This window comes from Mesoplodon bidens (genome assembly GCF_964165515.1).
Source record: "Mesoplodon bidens genome assembly, chromosome: 10".
Taxonomy (NCBI): domain Eukaryota; kingdom Metazoa; phylum Chordata; class Mammalia; order Artiodactyla; family Ziphiidae; genus Mesoplodon; species Mesoplodon bidens.
The window spans coordinates 21,324,096-21,348,053 of record NC_138172.1 but is presented as its reverse complement, the minus strand read 5'-3'; the positions used below and the strand labels follow the sequence as shown (position 1 = coordinate 21,348,053).

The 23,958-nt window shown below is 39.8% G+C and overlaps 1 protein-coding gene across 7 annotated transcripts in view; it reads right to left on the bottom strand.

Annotated features, from left to right (window-relative positions):
• Window positions 1-23,958, bottom strand: part of FRMD4B (FERM domain containing 4B) — a 323,064-nt gene that overhangs the window by 210,115 nt on the left and 88,991 nt on the right. For 6 of the 7 annotated variants that reach the window (XM_081246504.1, XM_081246503.1, XM_081246507.1 and 3 more), the window contains one exon: window positions 19,861-19,988. The gene's annotated coding sequence lies outside the window, so the exon portion shown is untranslated. Of the gene's footprint in view, window positions 1-19,860; window positions 19,989-20,354; window positions 20,375-23,958 lie in introns of those variants that run through there. The other variant, XM_081246509.1, reaches the window with a different exon arrangement.

Sequence of the window (23,958 nt, the reverse complement as noted above, 5' to 3'; positions counted from 1 at the left end):
CGGGCCCAGCTGCTCTGAGGCACGTGGGATCTTCCCGTACCGGGGCATGAACCCACGTCCCCTGCATCAGCAGGCGGACTCTCAAACCACTGCACCACCAGGGAAGCCCGGGAAGGGGCCTTTTTAAGTCAAGAATCAAGTAGTGAATGGAAGTTTCTACGCAGAATACACAGAACAGAACTTGCAGATTGAGAGGTATGAAGAGAAGTCTGGGGTTAAAATGGGTCAAGGTGGTTGATCTGCTGTTTTACGAACAAGGCAACCCCAGGGAAGGATTTCAGAAAGATGTGGCCTGATTAAACTACGAGATCCCGCTCTGGCAAAAGCCTGTAAGACGTATGAAAAAGGACACGGTATCAAGGTTTTTACCTTATATTCATCATCTGATTTATTCCTCACCCACAGCCCTATGAAGTAGCTCTTTGATACTTAAAGAAATTCAGTCTCAGGATGTTAAGGGATTTTCTCTGAGGTCATTGACCTGGGAACTAGCAGAGCAAGGGCTCAAATCCAGGTGAGTACAGCCCCCTAGTCACTGAATTAAACCTCCTCTTTCTGAATTAGCCTCGACCTGAACAGGATAAGAGCCTGGAGAAATGTCCAGTAAAATTTAACTCTCATAGTATGAAAGACTATTTCAAAGCTTTCTTTGTGGATTTAAGTAAGTATTTTGGCCCAAGATTGAATTGACTAGGACTTCAGAAGTAAGTCAAAAACCCTTTGGAAAAAGAAAAGTAGACGACAGGAGCAGAAGATCTGCAGGAAGCAGAGGTACCAGGGAGGATAAGCAGCCAACAAAGGGTTATCAGATGCACCATCATTGAGAACTGTTGGAATTGTCAGAGGTAAACAATGAGGGAGGAAGTCAGAGAGGGAAATGGCCAGGGAAAGTTCAGGCCCCTCTCTCTCTCACGCCCTCCCTGCCCATTGTGGCTCCCAGTGACTCAGCCCAGATGGGAGGAAGCAGAGACCTCACTCACCCAATGTCCAACCTACACATGGCCTGGAAGCAGGGGAGGATGAGGCTTGTGAGCGCAGCTCAGACACACCCAGGTACCACCCAGGAGTACCCGCCACCACCCATACACACCCAAAGATTTCAATCAGGCCCCGGAGTAGAGAGAGCATGGCCAGGGGAATCTGGTGTGAGCCCAAGTATTAATTACTGGACGACTTTGAGTAAGGTACTCATTGTCTCTGGGCTTTAGTTCCCCATATGAAAACTGTGGGGGTGGAATTAGATTAGGGATTGCATATTCAGATGCCAACAGAGACGAAGCAAGGTAACGAAAATGATGCGGCAGGCCGAGAGGAAGCCGACAGGGAGCAGTGGGGACTAGAGACCACATGTCTTGCCAAGAAAGAGCATCCCCAGTGTTCCCAGATGCTCCAATTTTCCAAAAGAAGTCAGAATTTGGACCTTTATATAAAATCCCCCAGTCTTTAAATGTTGGCAACAAAGCCGAACTTCTAAAAATTCTGTGCAAGGCAAACAAAACAAGATGCCAGGCTTGAGTCTAGATGTGTCCTGTTCACATAGTCATATGTGGCTATTTCAACTTAAATTCATTAAGATTGAAATAAATGCTGCAGAGGGTGTGGAGAAAAAGGAACCCTGCCACACTTGATAGGAATGTAAATTGGTACAGCCACTATGGAGAATAGCATGGAGGCTCCTTAAAAAACTAAAAAGAGTTACCATATAATCCTGAAATTCCACTCCTGGGCATATATCTGGAGGAAACTCTAATTCGAAAAGATACATGCACCTCAATATTCATAGCAGCACTATTTACAACAGCCAAGACATGGAAGCAACCTAAGTGTCCATCAACAGATGAGTGGATAAAGAAGATATGGTACATATATACAATGGAATACTACTCAGCGATAAAAAAGAATGTCATAATGCCATTTGCAGCAACATGGATGCAAATCCATTAGAGATTATCGTACTAAGTGAAGTAAGACACACAGAGAAAGACAAATATCATATGATATCACTTATATGTGGAATCTTTAAAAAATGATGCAAATGAGCTTCTATACAAAACAGAAATAGACCCACAGACAAAGAAAGCAAATTCATGGTTACCAAAGGGGAAAGGGAGGGGAGGAATAAATTAGGAGTTTGGAATTAACACATACACACTACTATATATAAAATAGATAACCAACAAGGACCTACCGTATAGCACAGGGAACTATACTCAATATTTTGTAATAACCTATAAGGGAAAAGAATCTGAAAAAGTGTATATATACATGTATATATACATATATATGTATAACTGAATCACTTTGCTGTACACCTGAAACTAACATGACATTGTAAATTAACTATACTTCAATTTTAAAATTCATTAAAATTGAACAAACTTAAAAATTCAGTTCCTCAGTCGCACTAGTCACATTTCAAATGCCCAAGAGCCACAAGAGCCACTTGTAAATATTTCAAATGCACAAGAGCCACTTGTAAATATTATTGGCTACCATATTGCATAACACAGAGAACATGCCCAACTCCAGAGAAAATTCTCTTGGACAGCCTTGGTCTAAATGACCTCTAAGATAACTTTCAGCTATTAAAACTTCAAATAAAAACAAACTGAAATGAACTCTACTTTCTTCATTGGTAGGAAACAAAGCTACTGGAATTTCACTGCCTAACTTCAACACAAAAATGTTCATGTCATCATGTTTTATTCACCCTGATGAGTTCCCTTTAGTTGCATTTAAATTGGGTTCAACAGATTTGTTCATACAAACAGTCTGATACTTTCTTATCTGCTTCAACATGCAGAATAAATTCTTGAGTTATTTATAGGGATTTGAAATCTAAACTTGTATTTTAAAAAGGGAGGTAGGAGTGGGGAAAAGAAAAGCCCTATTTTGTGTTGCCTAAAACTTACCCTTCCCTGCTAGAGAAGTTTCACTGTCATATAAAGCTTTTAATTGTCTGTGCAGAACTGTTCAGGGTGACAATCAGCAATGTTTTATATCACGGATCATCTAACTTTCCTATAAAGAATCAGCTAGTAAATATTTTCATCTTCATAGGCTATACAGTTTCTGTGGCAACTACTCATCTCTGCCTCATTACATGAAAGCAGTGATTGACACTATGTCAACAAATGGGCACGGCTGTGTTCCAATAACACGTTACCTATGGACACCAACATTTAAATTCCATATAATTTTCACGTGTCATGAAATAGTCTTTGTTTGCTTTCTTTCCCCCTACCCATTCAAAAGTGAAAAAATCCTTTCTTAGCTTGGGACCATAGCAAAACAGGCAGCGTGCGGGATTTGGCCCACAGACTGGGGTTTGCTGACTCCTAAGTCCTGCAAACTCTCTGATGGAGAGACTGGTGGGCTCCAAGCCAGGGAGGGTTGAGCTCTGGCACATGCATACGATTCACTGGGCATTTATCCAATGTAAGTTCTGTGCTTTGCTAATGCTGTTCAGGAAGGGAGGGCTGGACCACACAGGCCCTTTTTTGTGAGACCACCTTGTTTATAGAGTCAACCCTCATTATTCACAGATTCCATATGTGCAAATTTGTCTGCTTGCTAAGATTCACTTGGGACCCCCAAATCAATACTTGTGGTGCATTCGCAGTCATTCTCAGACATGGGCAGAGGGGCGAAAAATTTAAGTTATCCCTTGAGCAAGACTGTAGCTAAGATCAAATAAGGCAACTCTGCCTTCCTGTTTCAGCTCTCATACCCTAAACCAAGTGTCCTGTTCATAGTCTTCGTAGAGGTCTTTGTAGGTCTTTAAACTTTGCTGTTTAAAATGTCCCCCTAGCATAGTGGTGAAATGCTGGTTAGTGTCCCTAAGCATAAGAAGGCTGTGATGTGCCTTACGGAGAAAATCTGTGTGTTGGAAAGTTCCGTTCAGGCATGAGTTACAGTGCTGTTGGCCATGAGTTCAACGTTAATGGATCCACACTATGTAGTAAACTGTCGTTAAACAGAAACACACATAAAACAAGGTTATGTACTGATTGATTGATGACAATATTGTGAGTAGAGATTCACAGGAACCCTGTATTTCCCCTAGAAGTGATGGTTCAGAATTCACTAATTCAGTGTCCGTGGCGACTTTATAGGACATAACTACTGCAAATAACAGAACTGACTATATATATATATATTTTTTAGTGACACTAAAAAGGAGTTGCTGTGATATCCTATAGGTTCCCTCCTCAGCCTTATAAATTGGATTTAAGGTTGACTGAGGAAGGCTGAAACTATTTTAAATGACGTTTTGGGGTTATTTCATGACTTTAGGTTTCCATGATTCCCTGTTTTCTGATTCTCCAGATAAATGGGCTCTTGCCTGGTAAATGGCATAGAAAGTTATTTTCAATAAATTCTTTACTTGTAGGCAATTTGCAAGTGCACAAACTGTGCTCCAACTAATGGAACACCTCAGGCCTAAAATCTCAGCAGGACTCTGTTGGAAACTTGGCTGGTGTACATTGTGCCACATTGTAAATATCCAACAGTTTTGTAGATTCCCTACAAATGGTACTAAATATCAATCATAGTTAACAACCCAAACCTAAGTGTTCCTTGTGTAAGTCAACCAGGGTTTTATAGGAGACTTGTCACCTTTATTATATGTCCTTGGGTATGATTTTCATTTGCAAATGTTGCATAAAATGCACTGGCTTTGCCCTTTGGAAATACATCACGTGAGGTGGTCCAGCAGGGGAAGTTATTTGAAAACAGAAGAGGATGTTGGAAGCTGATACATCTGAGAACTGAGGTTCAGGCAGAGTAAAAAAAAAAAAAAAAAAAAAAAAAAGGTATTTCAAATACTTTTAGGAGAATATCAACAAGCAAGTTGATATGTCTTAGGGACACATATACACATACTTTTTTTGTTAGTGACTGACTTCCCTTGACCAAATACAACCTTTCTGTGATTACTGATGTAATCACTGGCATTGACTGAGCTCTTCATAGTGACCCTTGCCGCTCACCAAACCATTTCTAAATATTAGATGACAACATAGCACTTACTATATGCCAGGCACTATTCTAAGCACTCAATATTAATCCATTAAATCCTCAAAAAATCTTATGACATAGGCACAGTTATTATCACCTTCACTTTATAGATGATGAAACTTAGACACAGAGATGTCATGTAACTTGCCCTGGGTCACACAGCAAATAATTGGCAGAGCCAGGATGTGAACTCAGGGAGTTTCATTCCGGAAGGCACTGGATAACTGTGGAAGAAACCCAGCTCCAATACAAAGGGATTTTTAGTGTCTGCTTTTATTAGCAGCAATACTCATCTTTCTCTCTCTCTCCATCTCTTTCTCTTCCTCCCTTCGTCCTTTCCTTTCTTTTTCTCTAATTTACATACCATAAAATTCTCCATTTTTGACAGACATATACAGTCATTTAAGCACCATCACAATCAAGATTGAATAGCTCTACCTACCTCAAAAAATTCCCCCAGGCTCCTTTGTAATCACCCCTTCCCCTACCCCAGCCCAGAAACCAAGGGATTTTAGTCAGGGGTCCATGACCCGCAGCAGACGCTGGCACAGAATTTAAGGATAGAACTTGAATTAGTATAAAAATTACATATTTAAAAATTATCACTAACTTCTAGTTAAAATTTAGCATTCCTTCAGTTGCGAATATAAGTAACAACCTACAGAAATATTAGCAGGAACATCACTTGATCTCCAAGAGAAATCACAGATACTCTTACATCACATTACAGTCTTCGTCTATATCACAAAATACTGTTTACACTCCTGATTCCTTTGAAATTACGGTACACTAGATCTTGTTATTTATTGCCTTAATGAATAAGCACCTTTGTTATCATATCACAAGTGTTTTAATAAGTGTATTTAAAAATAATTTAATTTAAATTTCTTTTTTGAACATTATTTTTTCCTCTGAGAAGGAATTCAGTTTATGGAAGGGGTCCCCTTTCCTAGAGTGTGGTGCTAAGAGAAACCACATTTGGGGCAAACGGAGTCACTTAGCATTTATTCTACCATCATCCCAACTAACGTCGGCCCAGAGAGTAAGATATAGAAATGAATAAGACGCAACCACCAACCCAGACTGGCGGAGGAATCGTGCATCTCCTTTCCTTAAAACTGATGGCGGGCGTGGAGCTGTGCACCTTCGCAGGCAAATGTTGCCGCTGCCTTCCGTTGAGGACGGTGGTCACACAGCCCCACCTGTCTCCTCTCTGGGACTCGCCGGGACGGCAAAGATGCTGCTCTCCCGCCCCATGCAACCAGCCCATGGTTCACAGAGACCACGCACACCTCATCAGAAAGGGGAAACAGCCATCTGTGAGCTCAAGACTGCCTCCAAGAAGGAGGGACACCCCGAGGCAGCAACTATAAAGATTAGGCAGAAGCTGAGAATTCACATTCTCCGATTATTTGGAATCTTTTTGTGATCGGGACTGTGTTATTAGGACACATGGCTTATACCTCGGTGTGTCACCTTCAAATCAATTATTTATTAATGTAATCAACAAATCAATACAAAAAGAAGGATGGGAACAGGCAATTTTCATAAGAAATACAAATGGCCAATAAATATAAGAAGAAATCCTTGTCTTGACTGACAATCAAAAATAAATATTAAACGGGGACTTCCCTGGTGGTCCAGTGGTAAAGAATCCACCTTCCAATGCAGGGGGTGCGGGTTCGATCCCTGGTCAGGGAACTAAGATCACACATGCCATGGGGCAACTAAGCTTGCACGCCACAACTACTGAGCTCGAGCACCTCAGGGAGAGAGCCCCTCATGCCGCAAACTAGAGCCCATGTACCACAACTAGAGAGAGAAAAAACCCGCACGCCACAAGTAGAGAGAAGCCCGCGCGGCAACGAAGAGACTGCGAGCCGCAAGGAAGATCCCGCGTGCTGCAACTAAGACCCAACGCAGCCTAAATAAATAAGTAAATAAGTAATTAAGTAAATAAATAAATAAATATTAAACGAATGAGATACAAAGTTTCTCTTCAGTTGTCAAAAGCCAAATTATTGGCTTACGACGCATGAATTAATGTAAGATATAGGTTAACGGCCTTAAATCCTAATATGGAAATTCATAGTTGGAATAAAAGCAACTCTTTTGAAAATAAAAAGATGAATTTGAAATTTGCTTGGGCGGACTGCATTAATTTCTGAAGCTCATTTCAAGAGGCAAAGCTAAAAGAATGAATGTAAGATTCTAAGTCACAAATTAAATACAAGCAATATAAAAACCACGGATGCTGTTGATATTAACTTTACCCTCTGTGGTCAGAACTTGAAGTATAATGGCCTTTATTTCTTCCTACTTCCAGTCCTCCTTTTTTTACCTACCTTTCAGCCCCGGCTCTCTCGCTACCACTGGGACTGGACCATGTCTTAGGCCAATGGGAAGGTGGGAGACATGCCAGAGCTTTAAAGTTTCCTTTGTCTTACATTTTTTCCCAGTGTTGTTATCTCTCTTCAGTTGTTCATTTCTCATTTATAGTATTTCCAAAACGTTTTCCTAATAATTACCCAGTATATCAGTGTCACCACCCCCTTACCCTGTAAACTCCTCAAGTATACCCTTTTTTTTTTTTTTTTTTTTTTGCTGTACGCGGGCCTCTCACTGCTGTGGCCTCTCCCGTTGCGGAGCACAGGCTCCGGACACACAGGCTCCGCGGCCATGGCTCGCGGGCCCAGCCGCTCCGCGGCATGTGGGATCTTCCAGGATAGGGGCACGAACCCGTGTCCCCTGCATCGGCAGGCGGACTCTCAACCACTGCGCCACCAGGGAAGCCCAAGTATACCCTTTTTATTTCAGAGTGTATTGGTCAGAGAGGACATTTAATAAATGTTCATCAGTTCTGCTGCCGTAAGAATGTGGATAGAGTTAAATTTAGCAGGAAACAGAAACCAAAGAATTAACAGCAAAGTTGAACTTGCTGGTCATCATTTTCAGTCACACTCCCCTGAGGGGAAGGGGGACACTGGAATCCAGCCTTGGAAGCAGTTATTTGCTACACACAGCAGCCCCCCACTAGCCACTGGGAAAGTCCACCCTCAACACACAATTTAAAAATCAAATACTGACTTTGTTGGCCTATCACTTGAATCTCATCTCTCATGGGTCTGGAATTCAAGGACACACATGGCCTTCCTTTTCCCCCACCGTTCACGATGGCTTCAGCTGAAACATGAGTACTTTAAAAGAGGAGTAATAACAGGATCATTTCAGGGCTAGATGAATTAATTGCCTGATTCCATTCAGTCCTCCCAAAGATGTTTAATACTTGGTACAAAGCAGAAGCACAGTAACATTTATTTTATAAATAAACCATAACAAGATAGGTGTTGTTACTATCTTTATTTCTCGTAAGGGGTTAAGTAGTAGTTAATCAAAGGCTCCAAAGCAAGTAAGTGGCGGAGCAGAGAACTGAACCCCATCCAACTCCAAAGGTTACCCTTAATGATGACCTCCTACTGCTCTCTTTATTAAATTAAATATTATGTTTATATAAATATAAATTAAATATAATGACATAATCAGTATAAATATTATGTTTATTAAAATAAATTCTCAGCATTAAAAAAAACCACCTGTCAGAAGATAGTTTCAAAGCCTACCAAAATATTAATAGGTTAGGCTTTTGCTAAAGTTTGACACAGCACAGGGTGTTTCCTGAGCAGCTCATACAAAGGCAACTCCAAGGACATGTTAATTAAAATGAGACATATGTCACATGATATCAATTACAATCAGAAGTTAAACAACACAATGGGCCCAGTTTGGAGCCTCTGGCATGTGCTGGATGTAACAACCCTCCTCTTCCAATTAAGTGCAGCACCTGTACAGTGTGCTACAGATAAGGTATGGATAAGGATGTGATGGGGCTGGAGTGGAGACTGATTTTTGTGAATCTAAAATAGAGTTTTTAAAACCTGTGTGTGTGTGCGCGTGTGTGTGTGTGTGTGTGTTTGCATACAGAATTAGGGAGATTACATTCATCTGAGAGAGTCACTACAGAAAGTTCCAGAGATGGGTGGCATTTATATCCTAGGTTTGGATGAGAGAATTTTCCCAATTACATTAACAGCACTCTATTGGTAATACCTGCCTGGAGCTCAGGGTCAGGAAGGATTGTGAGACTGAGTTCTACAGAGAAAGCGTGCTGAGATGATTAATAATGTCTGCCCTGGCATGAGACCCGAGAGGCACATTTACTGCGAAGTTAATCAGGATTAGACCATTCATGGGACTGCCATGTCTATTCATCACCACAGAGGTATCTCAGAGCTTCCAACCAGGACTGAGAAGAAAGATCACAGGGCAGACCTGAGACATTTAAATCAGAAAAGAATTTGAGCTGTGAAGACACAAAGGTCTGTGGGATTTATCCTCAGCTGTGATAACATAAGGCCACAGACGCTCTTGGGAGCCAGGATGATAGAAAGGCCACTTGGCTGAGAAACAAGGGGGAAAAAGGCAGGCAATATGGCTGAGAACTCGTATTCCATACTGACCCAGGAGAACTTGGCAGATAATGCTATTTCTTTAGCTCAGCCTCGTGGATTTGGGAAATATGACTACAGGACTTTTTACTTTTTTTTATTTCTTTCCTTCATCCCTTGAAAGTTTTTAGCAAAGTCTGCTTGGAAATGTCAGCCTGTCTCAGGTGTGCTGAGGGAAAATAAAGTTTTGGTCAATGTTTAAATCAGAATATAAAAGGGGGGAGAACTGCCCCCTGGTGGTAGATTTGGAAAATCCCTAGAACATTATTCCCAGAAGTGTTCCGGGAAGCATGACTTTCCACAGGGGAAGTACTCTGCAGTAAAATAACTCTGGGAAACAGTTTTTAAATTATATAATATATATTCATATATTATTTAATGTATTATACATATTATGTCTCTTTCTGGCAATTCACAGTATTTATTAGCACGTTAAATCCCTAAGAAGTCCAGCACTCAAGAAATTCTAACTCCTTTTAATTCAGCATTATTTGAACATAGACATGAAGTCTTTTTTTTTTCTTTTTTTAATTAACCTAACATTTTGGGAGACATCAATCTTAGCGTGAAGGAAAGAACATAAGGTCACGTTTTCCTCTTCCAATATAAAGATTTCCTTTCCAGAGCCTTTCCTTGATAAAACCTAGAAAACTTTCATTTTTATAGCATTCTCCTGGGTCTCCTTCACAATTGGCATTAGTAGAAAGCTGGGCAGGGCTTCCCTGGTGGCGCAGTGGTTGAGAGTCCGCCTGCCGATGCAGGGGAAACGGGTTCGTGCCCCGGTCTGGGAAGATCCCACATGCAGCGGAGCGGCTAGGCCCGTGAGCCATGGCCACTGAGCCTGCGCGTCCGGAGCCTGTGCTCCGCAAAGGGAGAGGCCACAACAGTGAGAGGCCCACGAACCGCGAAAAAAAAAACAGCTGGGCAAATGATAATTTCCAGCTGGAGACAAATCATTTACAGGTATCAGGTCACAGGCTTCTAACAGAAGAAAAGCTAATAGCATATCAATACACTCAAGCTTTTCAGGTATAACTACCCAGAAGAAATCCTAGAAATGATCACACAGCGTATAGACAGCTCTCCTGATAATAAAGCTCTTCATAGTTGGGAGGTGGGAAAACTGAGTGGCTCAGAGTGCTGTGGGCTCTGAAGCCACATTTCTACTGTTTGACGGCCAGCTGTACCTCTCACTAGTGGTGTAACTTTGGGAATCTTTCATAACCTCTCTGTTCTTATAGTCCTCGTCTGAGAAATGAAAATAACAGTATCTCCTAGTTCTGTTGAGGATTAAATGAGTTAACAAATGTAAAGCCTTAAAAGAGTGCCTAGTAGTTGGCTAGTAATTTCTTGCTTCTGAATTTGCACCACTAAAGTCAGGAGTATGAAGCACCATTTAAATGGAAAACAGTATTTTTTTTTAAAAAATATTGTACTTTTGTTTTAGGTTATGAGACCATTAAGAAATGTTGGCCAACTATCACTAACATGTATTTTAAGCTGTTAACTTTTAAAATTTGGAAACACTTGGAAATTTTCATCTTCTTAATATTTTTTAAAATTGCGGTAAACTATATATCAGATAAAACCTACCATTTTTTAAGTGTACAGTTCTGTAGCATTAAGTACATTTATACTATTGGGCAATCATCACCCCAATCCATCTCCAGAACTTTTTCATCATCCCAAAATGACACTCTGTATCCACTAAACAGTAACTCCCTACTTCCCCGTCCCTTCTCTAGCAATCACCCTTCTGCTTTGTAAGAATTTGACTACTCTAGGTACTGCATAAAAATGGAATCCTACAATATTTGTCCTATTGTGTCTGCCTTACTTCATTTACCATAATGTCTTCATGGTTCATCCATACTGTGCCATGTGTCAGAATTTCCTTCCTTTTTACGGCTGAACAATATTCCATTTTAAAGAACCTCTGTACTGTTTTCCACAATGGCTGCATCATTTAACATTCCCACAGGATTCCAATTTCTCCATAGCTTCACCAACTCTTTTTTATATATACATATATTATAGCCATCCTACTTGATGTTAAGTGATACCTCATTGGGGTTTTGATTTGCATTTCCTTAATGATTGGTGATGTTGAGCGTTTAACATTTTTAAATGATTTTCAAGCAGACTTCCATAGGAAGAGCACATATTTCAACCACTAGCACTCATCTGACATTTAGATTTTCCTATATCCATATGCATCTTTGATGACTTTAAAGTTACTTCTTCCAATCCAAGAACATGGTATATCTTTCCACCTATTTGTATCATCTTTAATTTCTTTCATCAGTGTCTTATAATTTTCTGCATACAGGTCTTTTGTCTCCTTAGGTAGGTTCATTCCTAGATATATTATTCTTTTTGTTGCAATGGTAAATGGGAGTGTTTTCGTAATTTCACTTTCAGATTTTTCATCATTAGTGTATAGGAATGCCAGGGACTTCTGTGCATTAATTTTGTATCCTGCTACTTTACCAAATTCATTGATTAGCTCTAGCAGTTTTCTGGTAGCATCTTTAGGATTCTCTATGTAGAGTATCATGTCATCTGCAAACAGTGACAGCTTTACTTCTTCTTTTCCAATTTGGATTCCATTTATTTCTTTTTCTTCTCGATTGCTGTGGCTAAAACTTCCAAAACTATGTTGAATAAGAGTGGTGACAGTGGGCAACCTTGTCTTATTCCTGATCTTAGTGGAAATGGTTTCACTTTTCCACCATTGAGGACGATGTTAGCTGTGGGTTTCTCATATATGGCCTTTATTATGTTGAGGGAAGTTCCCTCTATGCCTACTTTCTGCAGGGTTTTTATCATAAATGGGTGTTGAATTTTGTCAAAAGCTTTCTCTGCATCTATTGAGATGATCATATGGTTTTTCTCCTTCAATTTGTTAATATGGTGTATCACATTGATTGATTTGCATATATTGAAGAATCCTTGCATTCCTGGAATAAACCTCACTTGATCATGGTGTATGATCCTTTTATTGTGCTGTTGGATTCTGTTTGCTAGTATTCTGTTGAGGATTTTTTCATCTATGTTCATCAGTGATATTGGCCTGTAGTTTTCCTTCTTTGTGACATCTTTGTCTGGTTTTGGTATCAGGGTGATGGTGGCCTCGTAGAATGAGTTTGGAAGTGTTCCTCCCTCTGCTATGTTTTGGAAGAGTTTGAGAAGGATCAACATTGTGAAAATGACTCTACTACCCAAAGCAATCTACAGATTCAATGCAATCCCTATCAAACTACCAATGGCATATTTCACAGAACTAGAACAGAAAATTTCACAATTTGTATGGAAACACAAAAGACCCCGAATAGCCAAAGCAATCTTGAGAACGAAAAATGGAGCTGGAGGAATCAGGCTCCCTGACTTCAGACTATACTACAAAGCTACAGTAATCAAGACAGTATGGTACTGGCACAAAGTATTCACAAATTGCATTATTTTTAAAAATAATTTTTAGGTTTGATTTTTTTATTTGGTATGGATCAACTGAAATGCATGATGAATCCTGGAAAATTATAGCCAATAATAAATGAGTTTATTGTAATAAACAGTTTCAAAAGCAAAATTATAGGGTTTTTAAACAACATATAGAGTAAGAAATTATTTTTAATGTGGGATACCTGTGCATTTTATTTTACTTTTTTAAGATTTTTTTTTTGATGTGGACCATTTTTAAAGTCTTTGTTGAATTTGTTACAGTATTGCTTCTGTTTTATGTTTTGGGTTTTTGGCCGTGAGGCATGTGGGATCTTAGCTCCCCAACCAGGGATCGAACCCGCACCCCCTGCATCGGAAGGTGAAGTCTCAACCACTGGACCGCCAGGGAAGTCCCTGTGCATTTTAATGTGCTTGTTATCATGTGGGGTAGGTATCTAAAGGTAAAAATTCCTAGGGCTGACAAATATCTTTAAATGTCCCTCACTATAATAATTCATCAAATCAAATCAAACACATTTAAAATTTCTGCTTTTGGGACTTCCCTGGTGGCACAGTGGTTAAGAATCCACCTGCCAATGCAGGGGATACAGGTTTGAGCCCTGGGCTGGGAAGATCCCACATGCCGCGGAGCAACTAAGCCCATGCGCCACAACTACTGAGCCTGCGCTCTAGAGCCCGCGAGCCACAACTACTGAGCACATGTGCCACAACTACTGAAGACATACAGATGGCAAGTAAGAGCATGAAAAGATAGTCAACATCACTTGCCATTAAGGAAGGGCAAGCTGATACCACGATGAGTTACTACTTACATAGTTATTAGAATGGATAAAATGGAAAAAGATTGATCATACCAAGTACTGACAAGGATCTGGAGCAACTGAACTCTCATTCAGTGCAGACAGGGATGTAAAATGGTACAATCACTTTGGAAAATTTATTAAAAAGTTAAACATACACCTACCATATGATCCAGGTGTTCCACTCTTAGGTATTTACCCAAGAGAAATGAAAGCATATGTCCATATGAAGACTTGTACATGAATGTTCATTGTAGCATTATTCATAATAGTGAAAATCTGGAAACGACTCAAATGTCTATTAATGGTTAATAAATAAACAAAGGGGGGTTTATTTATATAATGGAATACAACTCAACAATAAAAAGGAATGAAATATCCATACACATTATAGCATGGATGAATCTCAAAATAATTATGCTGAGTGAAAGATGCCAGACAAAAAGATATGTACTGTATGATTTCATTTATATGGGTTTGTAGGAAATGCAAACTATTGTACAGTGATAAAAACAAGATCAGTGGTTGCCTGGGGCAAGACAGGGGCTGGGTAGGTGGGATTACAAAGGGGCATAAAGAAACCTTGTGGAATGACAGACGTTTTCATTATCTTGATAATGGTGACGCTTTCATGGGTATATGCGTAGGTCAAAACATCAAATTCTACACTTAATTTTTTATTTTTGGGGTTTCTCAGCTCTGAGCTGCTGCTTTATTTTATTGCCTAAGTGGTGCTGAACATTCAATACCAAGCAAGACACATAGTTCTCCGAGGATCCTGTCTTAAATTTAGTTGATCTCAAATTTTACACTTTAAATATGTGCAGTTTATTATACGTCAGTTATAGTTTAATAAAGCTATTAAGAAAAGGTCCTAATTGTAACAATTCAACAATACACAAGTGTATAAAGAAAAATAAATAATCTTTTATCTGATGCCATCCATCAGATAATCATCTTGAGGTTACTAACACAAGTAGCCTGGTGAGTGCAACCTTCCATATTTTCTCTTTACTTGCACAAATTTATGATCTCATTATAGGGTTTAAACCTTTTATATAATGGATGAGCCATTAAAGTGGTATTTTCTGCAACAATTTATTAGGGTTTTAGAAAATCTCTTATTATGCAAAACCTTTTCGGTGTTCTGAGATTGAGGCTCATTTTTTTTTTTAACAGCCAACATGCCTTAAATACCAAAGAAAGGGATGTAAAACTACAAATAGAAGCATCCTGCTTTACAGTAAATTACTAGATAGAAGAGTTGGTCCTCACTGAGGGAGTCAGAAGACCAAATGCCTTCTATATTGAGAGCCTGTTCTTCCACAAGAAATAATTTAACCTAGAAAAGGAAAACCACTCAGTGTTTTAAACTATAATTAAATTCTCACTCTAGGTTAAACATTGCACAGGGATGTTAGACACAAGCAAATTCAACTGCAAACAGACTTGCAGGATTGTTTTGTTTGTACAAGCTATAAAATTGTACCAACTCCAAGATTTTACCACAGGTCAACTTTAAAGAAAAACCTTCAATTAAAAAATTATAAAATATATGTTCACTGTGAAAAGTGCCAAAAATACACAAGTGTATAGGACAAAATTTTCTTCTGTTCTTCCCTAATTCCATCTTTTAGACATAACCACCATCAACAATACAAACACATCTTTCCAGATTATACAGTGTGCGTGGGCATGCATGCATGCATGCGTTTTTCTCCTTTTATTTTTTGACTGTTCGTTTGCTTTTTCTTTAAAGTTTTTTTAATTGTGGTAAAATATATATGACATAAAACCTGCCACTTCATTTTTTTTAATACTATCGTTCTAGAATCATCAGAACATGCAGATTATTTTTCTTTTTAATTTTTTTGGCCGTGCTGCGTGGCAGGCAGGGTCATAGTTCCCCGACCAGGGATCGAACCCATGCCCCCTGCAGTGGAAGCATGGAGTCCTAACCACTGGACCGCCAGGGAAGTCCCTCAATCATTTTTAACCGTACAGTTTAGTGGTATTAATTATATTCACACTATTGTACAACAATCACCACCATCTATTTCCAAAACTTTTTCATCACTCCAAACAGTACCCATTAATCATCAACCCACCATCTTCCCTCATCCCAGCTCCAAGCAATGTCTAATCTACTTCCTGTCTCTATGAATCGCCATTCTCGATGTTTCATATGAGTGGAATCATACAATATTTGTCCCTTTGTGTCACCCAGCATAATGTTTTCAGGGTTTATCCATGTTGCAGCCTGTATCAGAACTTTATTCCTTTCAGTGGCTGAATAATATTCCATTGCATACCAAATTTTTCTCATCCATTCATCTGCTGAGGGACACTTGGGATGTGTTCATTTGCTGTTAACAAACATGATCATGGTATACACAATTCTGGCAGCTTTTTTTCCCTTTTACTTAATACATTTTAGCTATCTATCCTAAATTTTTAAAAGCCACATTATTCTAGTAGACGGAAGTACCATCATTTATTTACTACTCGTCTAACAACAGACGTATAAACTGCTGCCATATTTCTGCCAGTAAAACAGAGCGAGAGTGAACATACTAGTACATACATCATTTTGCATTTCTACCAGTTTTCCTGGAAGATGAACTCCTACAAGTGCTATTAGCTGGTCAATAGGAATGTGCATTTAACATTTTGATAGATACTGCCAAGTTAGCTTCCAGAAATATCACCCCTATTGACATTCTTATCAACAGACACCATGAGAGCTTTTTTGTCCGTATCTTTCCCACAAGGATTATTTGGAATTTCTTTCACCCTTGCCAGTCTGACAGGTGATGAGTTTGCTAATTTAAAGTAGGTATAAGGAAGGATGTACAGGTGTGCCATGAGAGCAGAGGGTGCTCAGGGGTGAAGTCTGAGGGTGTCAGAGTCCTCTAGACCAAAGCAGAGAACAGAATTCCAAGACCAGAAGGGGTTCTGCTTGTTTCTATAATCAGGGCTGATTTCAGTAGAAATACACACACGCAGCTGCACGTAATGCAAAAATACTGAAAATTCCTCCATAGTGGTTGGCGATAGATCACTGTCCTGAACCCCACCCTTGAATCCCAACCCACCTCCCCACAATCCAGCAGCTGAAGGGTAAAAACCCTGCCCAGCACCATTGCCGATGCCAGCTCAACGTGATCTTTATTTGTGCTGACTGGTTGTTAATACTCAGAATATCGCTCCCGCCTACATGAGTCTAATTTTTTGTGAGACCCACTGATTCCCTCCTCACTCTATTTCTTTTTTTTTTTGCGGTACGCAGGCCTCTCACTGTTGTGGCCTCTCCCATTGCGGAGCACAGGCTCCGGACGCGCAGGCCCAGCCGCTCCGCGGCATGTGGGATTCTCCCACACCGAGGCAGGAACCCGTGTCCCCTGCATCGGCAGGCGGACTCTCAACCACTGCGCCACCAGGGAAGCCCCTCACTCTATTTCTGAACCTCTAACACTGTAGAGCAATCGTCTATTTCATTTACGAGACCTGTGCTCCTGAGGGCAGGAAGCCTATCTCTCTCATTCATTCTTTCACTCCCAAAATGTTTTTCGAGCACTTTGTATATTGCAGTTGCTGAACCAGGATCCCAGAATATCACTGTGAAAAGGCAAACACCATCTTGGGCCTCACAGAATTTATGTACTTTTTTACTTACCAGTAAAAAGGGCAGGTGAAAAATAACTGAACAGCCAAATAAAGAAAATGACTCCCAATAATCATGAGTGCTATAAAGGAAATAAGTTTTTCTTTTTTTTTTAATTGAAGTATAGTTGATTTACAATGTTGTGCTAAAAAAAAAAAAAGGAAACAGCCTCCAAAGATGAGTTAATGAATGATTAACCTCGGCCCTCACTGCATACCTTCACATCCTCCCTTATACCAACTTTAAATAACCAAACTCATCACCTGTCGGACTGGCATGGATGAAAAAAATTTGAATACACCTTGTTGCAAGGATATGGATAACACAGCACTCATAGTCACTGTTGATGAGGATGTCACTAGGGATGATATTTTTGGAAGATAACATCACAAAGGGGTCCTTCTGAGTAGAGAAGCCAGAGAAAATCCAGTCTGAGATGAAAGGAAAAGGCCAGGAGTTAGGTGCCAAGGGAGAAAGCACCCAGGCTGCATTGAGTGTGTGCAAAGCCTCCAAGTGCAAAAGAGTTGGTGTGATGTAGAGGGTCAGGAAGGAGGTAAGAGTGAGCATAAGGAACTAAGGGGGTGAGGCTGGGAGAATGGCCACAGCTGGGTCACACCAAGCCTTACAGACACCAAGCCTTACAGATTACAGCAAACAGCCTGATTTGTGACTTAAGAAGATCCTACATCATTTAAGTCTATATTCACTAATACTTCTCAAAGTACATAAATCAGTAAGAATCTGAGAAATGCCCTGAGCTCCCCTCTTTCTTACATCTCTGCCTGGTGCCCGGAAGTCTCGATGATAGTCTCTCTCGGAAAGTGCACAAACGCTCAGGGTTAGAATGATCGCCCTTCACTTCCCTGACATCTTTTGGGCTTTTCCACGTCTCTACTGCCCAAAAAACAAACAACTGAAATGTCCATCCCCAAAGTACACTTCACTCAATGAAAAAAAATCAGTTAACAATTATTGAGCACTCTTTATACGCCTGGTCTTTGTCCAAGTGCCTTGCATACATTAACTCATTTCATCTACTCATTCTTCTCTAATCCAGGAAACTGAGGCAAAGGGAGATGCATCATTTTCACTGCAGTCACACAAGAGGTAAGTGGTAGAGTCCATGTCCTGGACCACTACACTGTAGTCCTCGCCACCAGGGGCCAGCGTGCAGAAATTGCAATCCCATCATTAATTTCACTAGAGGCAGCATATTTTTTTAAGATTTATTTATTTATTTATTTATTTTATTTATTTTTGGCTGCGTTAGGTCTTAGTTGCGGCACGCGGGATCTTCGTTGAGGTATGCAGGATCTATCATTGCGGTGTGCAGGCTCTTTTGTGGTGTATAGGCTTCTCTCTAGGTGTGGCGTGCGGGTTTTTCTCTTCTCTAGTTGTGGCGTGTGGGCTCTGTAGTTTGCGGCACGCGGGCTCTAATTGAGGCGCATGAGCTCAGTAGTTGTGGCACGAGGGCTTAGTTGCCCCACGGCATGTGGGATCTTAGTTCCCTGACCAGGGACTGAACCCGCATCCCCTGCATTGCAGGACGGATTCTCTACCACTGGACCACCAAGGAAGTCCCTAGAGGCAGCATTTTGAGAAGACTGGGAAAACGCTGTCTTTAACTGTTGTACATTCTATTTGTGCACAATTCATACTTTTTGCACATTAGACATCAGTACTCTTCAAACCACCTTTGCCTATCAAATATGAACTACTGAGATCAACTAATGAAGAAAAATCTTGAGAGAGCACATGGAAGTGCTACCTACACACCCACATTTGGTCTCTATCGCATTGTCATCACTATGGCAGGCTTGGGCAACCATTGGAATATTTCATTTCCCCCCCTCACTGTATTCTAAAAAGCAGTGAAAAATGGAAAAACAAACCCCAAAGTATTGATATAAAAGATATAAAGCACACCTTCACTACAACTAAGCTAAGGAAGAAAATCACTGCATATATAAAAATAATCATTAGTGTTGCTCAATTGTCCAGTGGACTTAAACTGGTCAAATGTTCAATTGCGAATAAAAAGACAACTTTACAAACGTGCAAATAGAATATTGGAAATATATTGTAGGAAATGTGTCTCTGGCACAGTAGAGTTAGGGCATTGTTTATTATTTTTTGTTTGTTTGTTTTCCTTTCTGACAAGAGAACCCCTTTTTAAAATGCAACCTATCATTTAACTTTTGGGCACTTAGCTTTTATGTGAGAGTAGCAGACTAACTGTATTCACTGATTTTCTTCCTCATTTCTCATAATACAGATGTTTAGATGGTAGATCATATCATATATCCTGTCCCCATCTGACAACTCAACGTACACTCACAAACATTCATAAACCCACTTTCCTGTTCTAACATATCAGAGTTCAGCATTGACAGAGATGTCCGCTTACCTTGAACTAGTAAGTACTGTCTTGCTTTCCTTTTGTTTTCACTGTAATAATCTTTGGATTTTGTTTGCCAGGCACAGATGTCATCTTTTTCCTTCACACATTCTTTCTTCTGGATTTCTCATCAAAACCTGAAACACAGAAGGGAGCAGCTCCTTGATTTCTGTAGGCATACAGGAAAGAACTAGACATCTGAAATCAGGGACTTCTAATTTATTTCTAATTTTCCTTTGATTGGCTACAGTTTAATCACAGTTTTAGAAATTCACCTAATTAGATGAGATTTAGAATAGAGCTATCTCAAAATACAGACGAAAAGAGGCTCTCCTCCTTAACAACTAAAGATCTGATACTGATTTGGCTTCTCATGTAACGCCTTTCATTGAATATAGAATGCTAGCCTCTGTCTCTGTAGGAGACGCTAAAGCACTAAAAGTTAGCTACAGTCAGTTGTAAAATCAAGACTGTGAGAGTGGGAGAACTCAATAAAATATCACCTCAGAATCTGTGTTTCAGAATTGCTGAAACCAGGATGGTTTACTCCTGAACCTAGTTTTAACAGATGTCAGTTGTGGAGAGAATGAAGCACGTGTCATGAATACTGATGAAATTTAGCATGTGGATTGCACCATAAGATACACTCATTTATATGGATTTGTTATTCTCCCTATAAAAGAAAACAACTTTTCCCCAGAAGCTCTCCTTCAGTCGGGAAGGACAATTCTCGCTTGTCAACTGTGGGCCCAAACTGTTTTGCACACAGCAGGGTGTGAAAACTGGACAAGAAGAGGAGGTCAGAGGCAGCAGATGTGGTATTCATCACTGCGCCACGTGGTTCAATGCAACTCCACTGTTGCACCATCCTCAACGGACCCCACGGCCCATCCCATCTGACCCTCAACTCCTCTAGATGTGACACAGGTATGAGGTGGAAGGTGGCAACAGGAAGCAGAAAGAACTCCGTATGATTCCTTCACAAGCACCTTTATCCGCTCTCTCCTTACTGCTGCTATAGGACAAATCCATCCTTTCTAACAGGAACTGTAAGAGAGAAGAATAAACCTGACGCCATATTGGGTTTATTCCTTTAGCTCTAACCCTTGTGCTTTGTTGCCTGTGCTTAGTCACGCTGTCTCTGTAAAAGACTGTTGCCTATAGCCTGAAAGATACATTACAGCCCATTCTCAAGGCCCTTACTTTTAAAGGTATAACACTTTTCCATTCATATAAAGGTAAAAAATTGCAGAACAAAGAACAACATTGGTTGTGGAGGTTTATAGGAACATTACGACCAGATCTATGTGGACAGCTGCAATAACAAAGGATTCTGGCAACAAGAAGTATGTAACCACCAACCACATCCGCTCCCCCTTTTGTATCAAAGTAGCCTGAATTCTAACTGGGGTAAGAAGGTTCTTTGGGACACTAGTCCACCGTCTTTGCAAACTGCTGGCTTTCTGAATAAAGTCTCTGTTCCTTGCCCCAACAACTTGTCTCTCAATTTATTGGTCTGTAGTGCAGCAAGCAGTATGAGCTTGGACTCGGTAACTAGATATTCTAAGAACTCATCTACAACGAGAGCATAGTGTAGGTTGGGAGTTTCTTGTAGGCAATCATCTTCAATATCCTTTTAGGAGAAAAGTAGCTCTTAAAGCTAGTAAGAGGCTAACTTTATGTTAGGTGTTTAAAATTAAACATTAAAATATGAACTATGTTAAATCTACATAGTGAAATCTGATGTTGATAGAGTGTAATGTAGGTAGAGAGTGAGGGGATGGGGTAGAGGTTTGGGTCGTACTAAATCAGAATGAAGACCTCCCACACCCAGTCATCCCCTTGGTCCCCAAGACTAATAGGTAAAATACTGGGCTTAGAAAGAATATACTAGGCATGTGTTAAGAGTCCAAGCCCCTACTTTACAGATTAATTAGACTCAGAGAGAGAGAGAGTGATTTGCAAAAGATTATGCACATAGGGAAAACTGGTGCTGGAACGACTCTGTATATTTTCTGCTCTATTGAACCATCTCTCCACAACTGTCATGTGTCCACTAGATGACAAAAGTTCCTTGTAAATAATGATATAACAAGCAGCATCTAGCATCATGTACAAAGAACTGTTTAAGTACCTTATTTTAGTTGTGTTAACAAAGACTGAACAGCTTCTGTCAGCTCGGATCACAAGGACAGAAAAAAGAGAAATGAACAGATACCTCCCAACTGCCTAGAAAACTACCATTCATCGAGCACCCACCATAAGCCAGAGTTGGGTACACCACTTACGTGGCCTCTGATGTATCTAGAAACTCCGAAAATAATATAGGTTTTATTATATGGTGCAGATGAGGAAACTGAGTCAGGGAAATATAATCCCTTGTCTGAAGTTACACACAGCTAGTAAGTTCTTTGATTCCATGGCCCCATGCACAATGACTCCTGCCTGTGACAAACAGCACTATACACAAAGTAAATATGCATCAATTTGAAAACCCCAAAGCCTATGAATAGAAACAGAGTGGATGGTGTTTGGAAGGAGATTAAAGAAAGGAAGGGAGAAAAGGCAAGCTAAGAGCGTTATGGAAATATATTCAACCAGACTCTTAACATGAGTGAGGGCTGTGTGTTAAGGTCTTTGGACGTACCAAATACACAAATGCAATTAGAGCATATAACTTCACCCATAAAATTTAGTGAAAGATACTTGTGCTATTAGGTATCTGAGGATAAGCAAAGAACTGCAAGTCTCAATGAATTAGGATGGATGAGTTACAGTAACCCCATTATTTTTAAATAACAGAATCACTCTGGGAATGGTGACATACCTGAAGGAACTGTGACCAACCAGGAAATGGGAGATTCAGGACAGCATCTCATGCCCCCTTCTTTAATTTGCCAAAGTTAACTGTGCACTCGATCCCCAAAAAATTAAACATAGAATTACTATATGATTCAGCAATTCCACTTCTGGTTATGTACCAGAAAGTACTGAAAACAGGGACTCAAACAGATATTTGTACACCATGTTCATAGCTGCATTATCTGTTATATCGTTCACATTAGCAGAAAGGTAGAAACAACCCAAGTGTCCATAAATGAATGACTGGGTTAACAAAATGTGGTATATACATACAATGGAATAGTATCCATTCTTAAAAAGAATGAAATTCTGATACACGCTGCAATGTGACTGAATCTTTAAAACATTACGGTGAAAAAAAAAAACATTACGGTGAGTGAAATAAGCCAGATGCAAAAGGATAAATATTGTTTGATTCCACTTGTATGAGGTTCCTAGAGTCAAATTCATAGAGAAAGTAGAACAGAGGTCATTGGGGGATGAGGGGACTGAGGAATGGAAAGTTACTGTTTGATGGTCATAGAGTTTCAGTATGAGCTGATGAAAAAGATTCTAGAGACAGAGGTGGTGACGGCTGTACAACATTGTGAGTGTACTTAATGCCACTGAACTGTACATTTAAAAATAATTACAATAGTAAATTTTATGTTAAGTATATTTTACCACAATAATCAAAATGCTCAGAAAAAGAAAGGTGTGGGAGCATAACTGGAGGGATGGGGATAAGGAGGACTTAAATTGTTTAGACATCAGTTGAGCATCTCATTTTGCTAAAATTCCTGACAAATTCCTGGCTTCTTTAGATGACAATTTCATAACTCGGACAAAGGAAGCAACAGGGGCAAGTGTTATACTAGGAAGAACTTTTGGGCAATAGAGAAATGAAGCAAAAAAAGTGGTCACATCCTCTTGGAGTTCAAAGTAGTACCAGCAGCATCTACCCATCAACAGGTGAATGGACAAAGAAGATATGGTGTGTATATATATATACACACACACAATGGAATCCTACTCAGCCATAAAAAAAGAATAAAATGTTGCCATTTGCAACAACATGGATGGACTTGGAGGGAACTATGCAAAGTAAAATAAGTCAGACAGAGAATGACAAATACCATATATCACATGTGGAATCTAAAAAAAATACAACTAGTGAATACAACAAAAAAGTAACAGACTCACAGAAAAAAATATCATTTTTTTTTTCTTAAGGAAAACCAATTGTTCCAACACCATTTACTCCTG